The 14,514-nt window shown below is 46.4% G+C and overlaps 1 protein-coding gene across 2 annotated transcripts in view; it reads right to left on the bottom strand.

Moving 5' to 3' along the window:
* LOC144151571 (juvenile hormone acid O-methyltransferase-like) overlaps positions 1–14,514 on the bottom strand; it is a 133,970-nt gene that overhangs the window by 46,554 nt on the left and 72,902 nt on the right. The gene's annotated exons all lie outside the window — the stretch shown is intronic.

Here is a 14,514-nt window from a genome sequence, read left to right as displayed (position 1 = left end):
CTCCCTACGGAGCATAAAGGTTGCTCCTAAAGTTCTGTAATCTGCCACTGGACTTCAACTGAAATTGTGTTAAAAGCAAAAGTAGACGTCCCCTTTTGAAGTAAGGTGGGGCGGTACTCACACCGTAGCCAACACTATGCTGCTGGCTGTTTTCTACAGTGAAAGAGCTTATGATTGAAAGAGCCGCACCCAATTTGGTCAGCAACAAGCACAAATAAAACATTAGGCTTTCACTTACTTTCTGTACACTGAAATGGAATGCGAGTAGGGGTATCAATGCCAACTTTTATTCTGACTATTGCTCTAAATTATAACAACAGATCTTTCTTAAGCGACTAAAGTCATTCTAGAGGCAGCATACACCGGGCGTGAGACTTGATTAAACCAAAGGATAAATTCCGATTTTGGTGGGCGCCGAGAGGACACATTTGCCATGGAACAAGCTTTGATCCCCCTGATATGAAGTGATCGCATGCACGCCGTTTGTACTGGTGAGGACGAATATTACTGAAAATGTACCAATATACCTGTAGGGGATAAAGCCATGAATTCCTACCAAATTTTGCTAACGATAACCGTACGCGCTGCCTTTCGAATTAAGAGGTGTTGATTGTGATGTCGTTGAGAGAAATGTTGTGCACAGTGTTTCTCGAGCTCAAAATTGCATCTAACTTGGCACCAAAACCGGGCCTTCATTGCAACATAACAACCCAATCTGCAATATCATGAACTCCTTCAAGAGTTTGCTTTTGACATTTCGCGGAATAGCCATTAAAAAATACCTGCGTTTTACGCCGTAATAAATATAATTGTCTGGCATACATTGGAAAAATTCCAAATTGACCATGTGCGAATAGGAATTATCAGAAAGCGACGACTTCTTGTAGAGAAACTGGCATTTTCTAGTTGATTTATTTGGTTCGTGAGCGCGCAGAAGCCACACCCTGGCTATGAAGAGTGCTGTAGTGGAAGAGTACGAAATATTTTGCCCACGTTGGGTGCCTGCACAAGCGCTGGAATGTCGACACATGGGCGTTTTCCGCTTTGTGCCTCCACCAAAAAATTCCCCGCATTTCCCCGAGGGGAAGAATGTGAAAGTGCGAATGCACGGGTTGAATTTTCGCGGTTCGGTAATGTTCGCGAAAGAGAGATCACACACACACACACAACTACAAAGAAAGAAAGATGCATTTATTCACAGACACCTATTTGTGTTGTCGTTGTACTTGATTGCTAGAGCGGATCTCAGCTTTGAAATTTCGTGTCAGTACTCCTTTAAGCAGGTGCATTAGCCCTTCTCACGCCCGATTCTTGGCCAATCCCCACGTGGGTATGTGCCATGTCAGCGGCCAGGCTGCGTGCGCCCATCTCCACGTGCGCGGACATCGCCGGTGGACGCAGGTTCAGGGTCGCTTAAGAAGTGCATTGCACTTAAAACGAAACCACCACGAACGGAATCAAACCCTCATCCTTGGGCTCACCAGCACAAAGGCATTTTCTTACCTCTGTTGTACTGTGGCATACTCCGAAACGTTTTCTAGTATGTTTTACTGCCTCATTATTTGGCGCGATTTATTGTATAATGAATTGCTATCTTTCTTCGTAACGATATTATTATCGTGCTTGTGTTGCTTTTCTTGCCAGTGAACTGGTCGTTTCGCTGCTTATCGCTCCTGTGCAATGTACTTTGGGTGTCAGGGCCCTGGTCAGGCAGCTTATTGCCTTTAGCTCTCTCATCCTGGACAATGTGTGTCTGAACAAAAATTGGAAATAAAAATAAAATAAATAAACAAATTAGTGTAAAGAGAAGTTGGAAACGTGCTCATTATGAAGAAAAAGCTGGAAAATACAACACAGTAACCGGTTATTCTCCAAAAAATAGGATATTTCAAAGTGGAAAAAACTGAGAACCTTTTTCCGGCACGAAGAATTTAACGCCGTCGCTAGCGAAAAAAATACGAGCACCTTTTTTTCAGAGCACAGGAATTACACACTAATAATCCTTGTCTCTCTTGTAAACAATATGTCTGAAAATTTAATAAGTACTAATATATGGGCACCTAATATGTCAAATACAGGCAGTTGGTTGAAAAAGGTACTCCAAACTGAAAACCTTTCCTTCAAGAATCGACTGACACAAACAGCATCGGAATAATACAAAACACATCTGTACCAGCTTCTGAGAAGCATTTTTCAATAAAAGCATGGGTATACAACAAACACTTCAAAGCGCAGGTATAAAGAAGAGACACGTAAAAATCTTGAAGGGGATATGCAAATGTGGCTTGGGAAAAAATCTCCTTTTGAATTTTTCAATTGTCACTAATGGGGAAGTGTGTCAGGCCTGGTCACACAATCACAACTAAGGTCTTGCGGATGCTAAGAGACATTCGCAAAGAGAACGCAGAGTTTCTGCAGAAGTGCAATAGTTGAGCCAATTAGTTTTGTGGACAACGGATCACCTGATAAATCCAAACGTAACCCCAATCACGAGTTGTGTAAAACACTGAAGATCGATTAGATTGAGGCGAAAGGTCCAGGAACCAAAAATTTCAATTCAGCTTCTTCATTCAATACCTTGGTTGTCTAGAATACTTGAATAAATGAGAGAAACTTTATAAATATTTCAAAAGCTTTTCGGGATTTTGTTCACTCACCAGAAACACATCTGGTTTGCGACAGACACAGGCATTGCTTCATTTGAACAGCCATCATAAGTGAAGAGTCATAATCTATGTCGGTCACTTAAAATAGCGGTGTTGCATGAAGACGTGTTACCCTTGTCACTGTCTGTCATACACATTCGCTTAACTAGAAGTGTAAAAAAACTAAGTTCGGCCAAAGTACAAATAAACGTAAAAATAAGAAAAGTTTTCCCTACGAAAAAGGACGGGTATAAGATCGTCGAACACGCCCAGGTGGAATTTGAGTGCATGGCAAATGAGGAGGAAAAAAAACGGTGTTCGTTTGTAGATATGCTACGAATGACAGCGTTGGAACCAATCAGTCGCAGGGGTATAATAGAGGACTTCGTCGAGATGGTTCGATGGAGAGGCATGGAAGGTACATGGAAGGGTCAAAATTTGCAAAAAGATACCCTGGTCAAAAAATTCTCGCTGCTCTCGCTGCTATCGTTTGATACATTTAGTTATATAGGTTTTCAACATTGCTGTTTTATGCGTACAAAAGGCTGTATACTAATCTTGTCTTACTACTTATAAATTAGGTGATTAGTTAAGGCCAGAGGCTGATACGCTAAAATAGACGGTTTTTTACATATAGCCGGGAGCGAAATAGGGTGAATTTATTTCAAACAAGATTTACCGTGTTGCCTATTAAGTGCGTTGCTTTACTTATTAGTTTATTGCCCAAGTTACGTACAAAAGCTTATCTGAAGAAAGACCTTTGACAGAAAGATGCTTCTTGGTGTTTTGTATTCCCAGTATACGTGACGTCGCTCACGCCTACCCGTGACGTCGCGAACGCCTATTTCTGCTCTACTCAACTTTTCGAATCGCCGTAGTGCCCCTCCGACAAATAAGCGCTACGGCCAAAGTGACAACGGTAAAACATATGCTGCAGGCATTTTCGAGTTTATGCCTGCTTATTAATGAAAGCGAGTGTGACAGCGGAAACTTGGAACCAAGTGTCGAAGAGCCCAGCTCAAACGGCTACTTATATACAGACGCCTTTGGAATTGTTTTTTTTTTTTGCGTGTCTGCAAAAAGGCCGACGAATATTTGGTAATAAGCACCGTTGGACCCCGTCGAGTCTACTAAAGTTCCTTAATCGGCAACAGAGCCGCTGAAGGAGTTTAAGCAGAGACCGGAAAACGAGGATCACTGGCAGGGGAGCAGACGCTTCTGGAAGGGTGTGACCTAAGGCTACCAGGAAACTTCTGTTCCCGTCATGCTTACGCATTTGCTCTTTCGGCAACTCCTGCGTTCCAAATGCAGTCTTGCAGCACTTGCTATTTTAGGGAGCGGCGTGCTCTACGGCGGAGATCGGCGACGGCTCCTAATCTGCCATTTGAATTCAACGTTAGGTGTTCCTTTTTATCTCTCGCTAGGCATGTGGTAATGTATCAGGAATCTGTAGGAGGCCTCGCGGGCTGACAATGATGCTTTGTAGTGCCGCCCGTACCCGTACAGATAGAAAACGTTCATCTGTCAATCAACTTGTTATGTTTTTAAACTGTGAATCTCACGATGTCACCCGGCGTTGTCGGCGTTGGCCTGCCTCGGCGCCCGCAACAGCCGTTCCAGGTGCGCCCTCTCCCCCACTGCTCCTGTCCCGCATCACGCTACCCTCCTCGCTCTCAACAACAGGTCCGCACCCCTCCCCCTACACTATATAAAAAAGTAATACTTACGGCGCCTGGTTTCGATCCCACAACCCTGCGGACGGAACGCAAGGTACATGGTGCTCTCCCCACTGCACCACAAAGCCGACACAGAATGGAAGGCTACAAACGCGCCTTATATACAACGCATTCACTACCACCAACTCCCCAAACACTAAACATAACGCAATAGACCCACCCCCTATGCGACGCATTTACTCGAGTGCCCCTCGCGCAGAGATGGGCCCTTCTTTTAGTTGTTTGTTTTGTGCCTTATCGTTTATAGATGATGAGACAAGCGGCTTGCGAACGGCGTCCCCGAATGAAGCGCGTACGAAGCACAGTCTCGCTGTGCGCTCTACCGACGACGAAGTGCCGACGACGACGAAAAAAGCGAACCTTTATTGACCTTGTTTATTGTGCAATTTGGCCACTGAAAATATATTCCAGCTCGCTTTCCGCTGCCCATAAAGTAGGCGATTTGCAAGTTATGTAAAAGAAGTTATTTCGGTGTTTTTGCTGCCTACTTCTTTACTTAAAAATGATAGAAATATGTACTCACATAAATGGTCTGTTCGCTCTGCCCGTCGCATTCGCAAAAATGGCACCTCGGGCTCCAATTGAATGCCGTAAAAGTATTTTCTACTTTTCTCTGTAATATTAATCACTACTTAGGGCTTTCCGAATGGTTTTCTCACTATTTAACGGGTGTTTAACTACAGAAAAACAATCAGCCAGTCCTCGTGTTTCGTTGTTGACCTTTTCCTTCAGCTCCGCTGGGCATCTGCCAGGTGGCCCTTTTCTGATGGAGGCGAAAAGCGAAAATGCTTAAGTGTGTTCGCAATTTTGGTGCATGTTACACATTCCCAGGTAATCAAAATTAATCAGGAGCTTTCAACTACGGCGCGCCTTATTGGCTGTGTAGCATCGGCGGGTTAAAGCCTTATACTCAATCAATGCAAGCTGACCTTGAAGAATTGCTCCGACCTTGGAGCAATTCATCCCCGGAGGCATGAATTCCTCGGCTAACAGCATCTCTTGGGCTATTAGTAAGCCGGCAAATGTTCCTTTGTAAAACAGCTTCTCAAAAGTAGCGAATAATTTTACGGCATTCAATGGGAGACAGAGGTGCCATTTTTTTCTTTTGTGTTGAGGTACAACCTCTTGTCGCGACTAAATTCGTGCTCACAAGCTTGTGCTCTACTGGAATCAAAAACACGGTGCTTTGCGGTGGTCACGCATTTGTACCGAACTAGATCAGCTTGGCAGAAAATTTGAACGTTCAAAGGTAAGTAATTTACGCTATCCCGTCCTCTTGGGCAGCTGAAGTTACTATGGAAAGAAAACGGTTAGGCAGTATAAAAACTAAAGCCTCCTTTTGTAACAATACGAGGGAAAGTTGCAAGCAAAGAAGTGTCAGACTATAGAAACGAGCACAAGGAGGCCAATCACCTGTACGATGGTAAGCGCCAGAAAAGAAGGGCGCCGCAAGACCGGATGAACCTCGCTGTGCGCTGAATAAGAGGCGGAATTTACCATAGCACGGCGACCGTGCTGCAGCACCGGGACGTCAAAGGCTCTGCAGGCAAAGCGGGGCCTGCGCTGTAGACCCGGGCACCTGTTCATGACCCTTCTCCACGCGCCCAGTCTTTGCGCCGGGTATCCTGTTGTCAATGCCTTCCCGAGAGGTTCACAACGTAGTCGGGTGGACCACCCGCTCCTCCGGAAAATCGAGGCACCCGTGTTTTGCGATGAAGAGCCTCGGCTCGTGCGACCTCTTTAGAGACGACACGTCTTCCGTCCCTGCCACTGCGCAGGGTCGCCCGTTACTACGGCCAATCTAGAGAGGGGCGCTACTGCGCCATTGCTTCCTATCCATCTGCGACGTCTACGACGACACCGCCTAAGGCTAACTTTATTTCTACGAAGTCGAAGACAGACGGCGGGTTCTCTACAAGAAGACATTACTGCGAGCTGATTCCATCACTCTGGGGCACATTAATCTAGCTCGGTGGCTGTGGCTGCTGGTAGGACTGTACTGAGTAGGCCCTCATTCCTTAATTTTCTTCTTTTAATTTCAGTGTGTGAAGATTTCTGACACTTCCTCTAAATGTCTTGTTTTCTTATCGTGGAGAAACATGTTGCCTCTCATTCATTTTGCGTTTCGTAGGTCAACAAGATAATCTTTATATCCTCAGACGCTTAATAAGAGCGCCCGACCCCCCCTAAAAAACTGGGAAGATGCAAGTGGTATACACAGTGCAGATTTGGCTGTGAGAACGAACAATACCCTGGGATCACGCCAACATTAAAAGGCTCTAGTGAATACGTTTCTCAGCAGATTTCTCGTACGGTTACGCAAAAGACATACTAGAGGACAATATTTTCCCACCAGGATTTCACAAAGACTTTGTTGAAAATGAGATCCAGGGGTTTACCTTTGCTGGGGATAGTGAACATTGTGTGGCCATTTTAATTTAAAAATCAGCAACTTGCGTTTTGCATTACGCTGTATTTTTACCCGACCAATATGTCCGTATGAAATTATCGCAATTGCTTTACTGCGGAATATTATACACCGCCGGGCTTCTTACAAGCGAAGCCATGTTGAGTAGACAAACAGTGATTACGATAACGCACCTCTAAACTGGCAGGTACACGGTGCTCTATTGTAAAAATGTACACTTACTTCGTAGAAGGTGTACTTAAGAGACCGGAAATTCGAAAGCCGTAATATAAACAATCGATGCAGGAGGGAAGCCTGCGTTAGAACTGCAAAATAGATGGCAGAAATATTCGCCTTAATGATACTTGCTGCTTAGCCACTTTGTTCGTAGCATTCAGAAAGAAGTACGTTTGTGCTGACGACACAAAACACAAGGCACACGGGCGCGTCTGGCTGCACATATTCGGCTGCTCTTCTTCCCATATCGATGGAAAACTCTGGGAGTGCATGCATTACCCCCAAATATCAGCTCTCTATTGCAAAAGCAATATGCGCCCAGTTGACTGAAACTCGGTTGGAAAAACTTCAAGTTCACAAACAAGCTCGTGATAAACTATGGGTTCACCATATGCTCTGAATGATCTTCCAATATGGTAATTGGAATTTGATCATTGATTTTTATTTAACTCCATACCTACGTAAGTCTTATAGAGCATTTTGTAGGGGTTAGGGTGTACAGAAATGCAAGTCGATGATAAGTAGTCAGCAGTTATTATGGTGTAATGAAGGCACACAAAAAACACACGCGTTCTGTAGAAAACGTGGCACATGAGTGGAAAACTTGTCCGCAGTGCATTACAATAGCGGCAGGACTAGCGGAATCAGAGCAGCATCAGATGCGTCAAGGTCACCAGAAAACTGAGGGAAGTTTTTTATATTTTCATTGAGAAAACTGACAAAAATGCCATATATAATAATAAAATTATAAATAGTCAGGCGTGGCCTATGGGTATGGGTTATGGTTTTCCTGTGTTAATCTGTTTTTACCATCTTATTGAAACGTTCACGTAGGCCTAACTGGCCCGGCTGTATACAGTTTTATTATTCCTGAGGACAGAAAGGTACTCGACTAGATTGTTTCCTCACGTATTTATGCCTGCAGCATAGGTACCTAACTTCTATATTGTTCCCTGAGAATTTCTGCGTCGTGGTGGTAAAGGAAGTTACGGGAGCAATGCCTGAAGGCGACTAGATGTATTTACCATAAGTAGAATGGCGAAGTGAGAGGCCAACACACCCAAACGTCACCTTCCAAAACTGGTTTCCACCATCATATTGGGACTACGGGTAGTCATGGCTGCGGACTATACAAGCGCACTTCATCTACGAAAGGGCTTTGACCGTGGCCGCCAGAGCGCCTTTTCCGTTGGGCTTGCTAATGCCATCCAGAACCAACGAGCACAGATTAGGATTCTAATGTCCCTGCAAGCGTGCCCTATCGAACTCAAAGGAATGTTCCCACGTTTCACTCCTCGTATTTTCCACCACAAGAGAATAGTCTCTGGAGTCAAGATCCTCACCCATGCAGCCTTATTACCAAGGGCCATGATCTCACAAAACCTTCAACGGGAGGCCAATTGAACGTTTACTTTCTGTGTCAACAACATCACAAGAGAGCGTGTCAAAAAACTACGCGATAAAGTGCTATTATTAGGAGCCTCTACACCAATGGCAAATATAAAATGTATATTACCGAATTTGAGTTTATGCTTAGCCTGTAACAAAACAGTTCTTCTCAGTTCTCGGCAGCAAACCAAATGCCTATTATAATCCCGTTGCATCATGGTTCTTACTATACCGATAACCACCAAACGAGGCCCGATTCGTCTACACTGCACCCGCCGCCCCGGTTGCAAGAGTAGCCCGAGCATATCACTTGAGAAAACAGAAATGAAGCTCGACGCACCAGTCTATTCTAAGGTTACTAATAAGAACTGCGAAGAATGCAAAAAGCCGTGCAGTCACGGGCCTTAGCCGTGGCAGTAGGTATTCTTACATATGGCGCCAAATTAAGTATTTGTTTGTACCCAACGGTGACCTCCCAGCGTTATTCATAATGCCATTACTAGATGTTAACGCACGCAAAAATTTCTAACTTTTTATCTGCAGCCCCCCTCCAACCTATTGAAAACGTGGTTCAATAACACGCCAACGAATACAACTTCATGCGGGAAGTTACTCATCAGGGTGTCATTTTTACGGCTTAGGATAAGATTGCATCCCCTCACCCATTTTTCCGATATTCATCACTCCGTGGCATTTAGGACTTCTCGCTAAACCAACCACATCCCACTCCATTAACCGCGCAACGTTCTTCTCAACACAGAAAGGTTGTTGGAGATTGCTCATTATTGCCCACCTAGGACAGAACCAGCAGATTGCAGATACGCCCACCTAGAACAGAACCAACATTAATGGCCAAGATGTGAAGTCTTCGCCACGTGCGGATTTTATTCGCGGCCGCGCCGCTTTTCTGATGGAGGCAAAAAGTGTAAATTCCCGTGTGTACGAAACTTCCGCGCATGTTCAAGATCCCCAGGTGGTAAAATTATTCCTCAGCCCTTCACTACGTCATGCCTCATCACGTGTGTAGCTTAGGTGCGTTATACCCCACAATTAATCAAGTCGCGGCCCAGTGCAGGTGCGAGAAAAAAACTCCCCGCAAGCTGTTCTGCGAATGCGCAGTATGGGGCTAGTAGGGCAATGGTGAGCTGGGCCGTCTGAGGCATGTGCTGGGGGGGGGAGAAGAGATAAATTGTCAGGGAAGGAATATAGACGCCCCGCCGCGGCTCTCCATATTCACACTAGGTTCTCAATATTTAAAACAAAGCTACCCGAAAGTCGCCGACTATTGACTGACGTTCGATGCGCCGGTGAAGCAGGCGTTCAACTTCGCCTGTTCATGTGCCTCGCGTACAGTGAAGCAAAGGCCAAGGTCGGCCAGCCCACGTAGCGATACAGCGGGGGATCACAGCTGTCTCTTTCCTATCGCTTCGCTCCCCGGGATGCTCCCAGTGAGCTAAGCGATATGAAAGAAAAACACGTATCTCCAGCTGCCCGCTGAAGGTCGATGCGATGCGATGAATAACACTGAAAGATTTACAGTATGAGAGCTTTCCATCTAGGAATATTCCACCCTTTAGTTTGCCGACGATGATGGTTAAACTCATTTTTTTTCGTGTAAAATCAATACGCGAAGGAATACGGTCAAAGCTGTACAAATCAAAGTCCAAACTTTGATTTTAACCTTCCGTGGGAAGCTATGCGTACAACAATCATCTTCCTTAGCCGGAGGAGTACATGATATGCAACATCCAAGGCAGGCAAACGTCACATTCGACGGAATAGAGTGACCGTATTGTTTCCCCAGCTGGAGAGCCTTGGAGAACTTCAACATACAGCCATGTATAGCAGCATTAATAAGCACTGGGTAAATATTACAGATGGACATAAAGCTGAGTTAGAGTAATACGTTTTGTTGAGACACAAGAAAGTTTTTAGAGGCGTTAAAGGAACATACTCTCTTCCCTGTGTGTTTCGTTTCTTGTGAGTATTTTGGTGATTGAAAACGCCATAAAATTACAACCTGGTAAAACCAAAATACCTACATAGTTTGTATCGCTGAAATAAATTGAGGCCAGCACAGTACATTATACGCAGTAAACAGATATTAACACACTTTCAAACTTTCCGTCGCGCTACACATTTTTTGGCGCATTGCGCAAATAACTAACCGTGACTAGGGGTGAAGTAATGTTTTGATGGCTGCGGGGAAAGGATGAAAAAAGTACAGGAACTATACCATCCTAAATTTTTTTCTAAGTGGTGGTGCGGTCTGCGGTTGACAATCAAACGACCATGTCGCGTTATATTGTTGGGAAAGTTGAGAAAGTGGCTTACGAATCGTCCTCACTCATTTGTTGCTCAATTCTGTAAACATTTTCCAATTCTGTCGTGTAATGTCAGTAGCCCTTCTCATTGGTTAATCTCAGACCGATATTCACGTATGCGTTTGTCTTCAAAAATTCATTTGTCAGTCTATACTCTAAAATTGTGTAATCGAACGCCTTATCAAGATTTCTTTTACTGATTATGTGTTTTCTAATGCAAATTATTCCACTATAAAGGTATTGCAATATTTTAAAGCAAATATACGTGAAGAATCGCACCTTTTTCGCGTAGCCCTGCAAGAATATCTTTGAAAATTTGAGTCGCTGGCTAATGCACTGGGTGGCCCTATAATTCCTCAGGGGTGTGTAGTCAACTGACATATTCCTCGGTACGTGGCCTGCATAGAGCAAGCATAGTAACTAGTATATCTATTATACTTTACAAATATCTTAGGGGAGCTGGTGGCCAATACATGGCAGGGCTAGTGTCAGTGATTCAAGCCACAAATATTCCTGTACTGAAACCTCCCGTATCCGTGCAAGAAATTACGACTCATTGGTGTATTCTGTCTGTATAAAATACGACAGCCCCACCGCCTTCGCGAGCACCGCAACTACTGTCAATAATTTTTGTAGGCTTGGAGGAGGAGGAGGCAATAACTTTATTTATTTCAAAGAAGAGGCCTATTCCGGCCCGTGGCGCCTTAGACGACGGCCAACGTATCTTGACTCCTGGCGGCGTCTTCGGCCCTTTGCACGGCCCACTGCTGGATTTCACGGTTTTCGCTGCGTAGCACGGTCTCCATTTGCTCTTTACTAGTTATAATAAATGTGCCTTTGGTATTGCTAAAATCTTGTTTCTGAACACTGGGGCATTCTCATACCATGCGAGTGAAGCTTGCAATTTGGGGGCGGTGCTTGCATTTGCCGTCGTGTATAACCGGATGGATGTGCCTGTAAAAGCCTGGATTAGGATACGTGTTTGTCTGGAGGCGTCTCCACGCGACTTCTTGCTTCTTGGTGAGCGAGGGGTGGGCAGCCGGGTAGGTTCGTCTTTCCCCTTTGTAGTGTTCGAGCACGTCTCGGTAAGCACAGAGGCGATCCTTGGCGTTGTCCATTGATTGTGAGCCGGGTTGCAAGGGCCCTCGGTGGGTAAGATCTCGAGCAGCCTCACTGGCCCGTTCATTGCCTTCTAGTGCCGCGTGTGCGGCCGTCCATATCAACGTGGTTGTGGCGTTTTGGTTTGTCTCGCGGCGGGAAAGAACCCTCAGCGCCACGCCGGAAATTCTTCCTCGTGCGAAATTACGGATCGCTGGCTGGGAGTCGCTAACGATTTTCCGCGCTTGGGTCGTTGCTAGTGCTAGAGCAATGGCCACTTCTTCGCCCTCCTCAGGGTGTTTGGTTCGGATGGAGCAGGCGGCTAGAACTTTGCCCGAGTGGTTAGTAACGATCACGTTGTTCGTAAGTGGCCGCGTCTGTATAAACGGCGTGCGGATCCTCTCGAAGTTGTTTCTTGAGCGCCTGGGCTCGCATCCGTCTCCGCTTCTCGTTGTATAGCGGGTGCATATTCTTGGGAAGAAGTGGAACGCGGATGCGTTTCCGTAGTTCGGCGGGGACGGAGAACTTGTCGCCGAAGGTTCTCTCGTATGGAATGCGCAGGCTATCCAGTAGGTGTCTGCCGGTGGCCGTCTTGGTGAGGCGTTCGAGGTGCGAAGTGCGTTGCGCCTCGATGAGTTCTTCGAGTGTGTTGTGTACACCCAACGCGTCGAATGTCTCGTTTGGGGTGCATATTGGTATTCCGAGGGCTTGCTTTTGTGTTCTCTTGATGAGGCTGTTGATTTTCTGCTTCTCTACCTTTTTGAGGGGTAGAAACGAGGCTACATATGTAACGCTGCTAATAACGAAGGCGTAGACGAGCCTTAGCAGCATCTTTTCTTTGATGCTCCTGTTCTTGCTGGCAATCCGCGTAATTACTCGCGTGATTTGGTGGGCTGTCTTTTCTAGGTATTGCACGGTCTTGCCATTGTGCCCATTGGCTTGCAGGTGCAGGCCCAGGACTCGTATTTCGGACACCTCGCGGATCACAGTTCCTCCCACCTTTGGCGTTATGCTGTGAGTCTGGGGCCCGCACTTGGGTTTTCTGCCCCTGCGTGTGGCTGGTAGGTAAGCTGCTCCGATATTTCGGGGGAGCACGAGAGGCCTACGGTTTTTGCGTGTGCCTCGACAGCCTCGATGGCCACCTGGAGGCGGTCTTGTATGTCGCCGTCTCGGCCACCCGCAGTCCACAGCGTGACGTTGTCTGCGTAGATGCTGTGGTTTACTTCGTCAATACCCTGCAGACTGTTGGCAAGTTCAATCATAGTGGCGTTGAACAGGAAGGGAGAGAGTACTGAGCCCTGAGGCGTCCCTGTGCTCCCCGTGGGGGTCTCCGGCGATGCGTGTGGCCCCAGCTTGAGTTGCGCCGTCCAGGACATGATAAATTATCTGATGTAGTCATATGTTTTTTTGCCTATCGCTAGGCTCTGGAGGCTTCGGAGTATGGACTCGTGCTTGAGTCTGTCAAAAGCTTGGTAAGGTCTAGTGCGACTATTACGCGGCCGTCCGTGGGTGCCGTGTCTTTGGTATTAATTATTTGGTGTTGCAGCTGTAGCATAACATTCTGGGTCGACAAACCGGCCCTGAAACCCAACATAAAGGGTGGGTAGAGCTTGTTGTCCTCCATGTGGTCGTTTATTCTGTTCAGGACCATATGCGTTAGAAGTTTACCAAGGCATGACGTGAGGGAAATCGGCCTGAGATTGTGTACACTGAGAGGTTTCCCCGGCTTGGGTATCAGCCGCAGTCATGCCTTCTTCCATTGCTTGGGTAGCGTCGCCGAGTCCCAGCCTTTGTTAAAGTAGTCGACTAGAAGCTCACATTCTTCATCCGCGAGGTTCCGCAGCATCTTGTTGGTAGTGCCGTCAGGGCCAGGGGCTGAGTTTAGTTTGAGGCCTTGTAAGTTTGCCCTAAGTTCCTCCATGGTGAAGGGCTGGTCGTGTTTTGCATTCGGAGTGCCAGTGTAATCTCCATGCTCGACTACGGGATGTTCTGGCGTGTATTTGTCCCGCAACTCTCCGATGGTCTCATTTACGTCTCCCCGATTGTGCGTATGGAGGAGTTTCTCCAGACCCCGGCATTGCTCGGTCTTGCTTTTGGTGGGGTCTATGTGGTGCCTTAATAAGTTCACGCCTTAGCCGTACTCATTTGGAGCTCCGTGCGCTCGCATAGCGCGTGCCAGTTTTGCAGCGTGAGCTTGTCAGCATACTCTTGTATTTCTAGGTAAGCTTCTCTATGCGTCTTTTAAGCGGGCGGTTGCGTTTATTTCTCGCGAGCCGTTTTTGAAGGCTCTCTTTGGCCTCCCACATGTGTAGGAGTCTGGAGTCTGCCTGTTGGAGCCCTTCTTCCTCTGGAACATTTTTATTGGCTTCCTCTGCCCGTTTCTTAATTTTAGTCGTCCATACTGCAATGTCCTCAATGACGCCGTAATGACTTGATCGCTAGCGAGGTCCTGGCGCATGTTACTCCATTCGGATCTGTTTTTTTTTGGCGAGGTTTCTAACCAATTCGAGACCCGGCGTCGTGTCTCTGGTGACGCTGTTCCCCTGTCGCGTAGGTTGGCTTAAATCCGTCATCAACGGCAAACCCTCTCTATCTGCATCTGCCCACAAGTTCCTGCCCTTAATAAGCTCCTTCGCGTACCCCCATGCAGGGTGGGCCACGTTAGAATCTCTGAGTAT

The sequence above is a fragment of the Haemaphysalis longicornis genome, unplaced genomic scaffold (genome assembly GCF_048455015.1).
Source record: "Haemaphysalis longicornis isolate Haplotype H1 unplaced genomic scaffold, Haemaphysalis longicornis Haplotype H1 scaffold_9, whole genome shotgun sequence".
Lineage (NCBI taxonomy): Eukaryota > Metazoa > Arthropoda > Arachnida > Ixodida > Ixodidae > Haemaphysalis > Haemaphysalis longicornis.
Note: the sequence above shows the minus strand (reverse complement) of the source record. Positions and strands in the feature narration are given on the sequence as shown.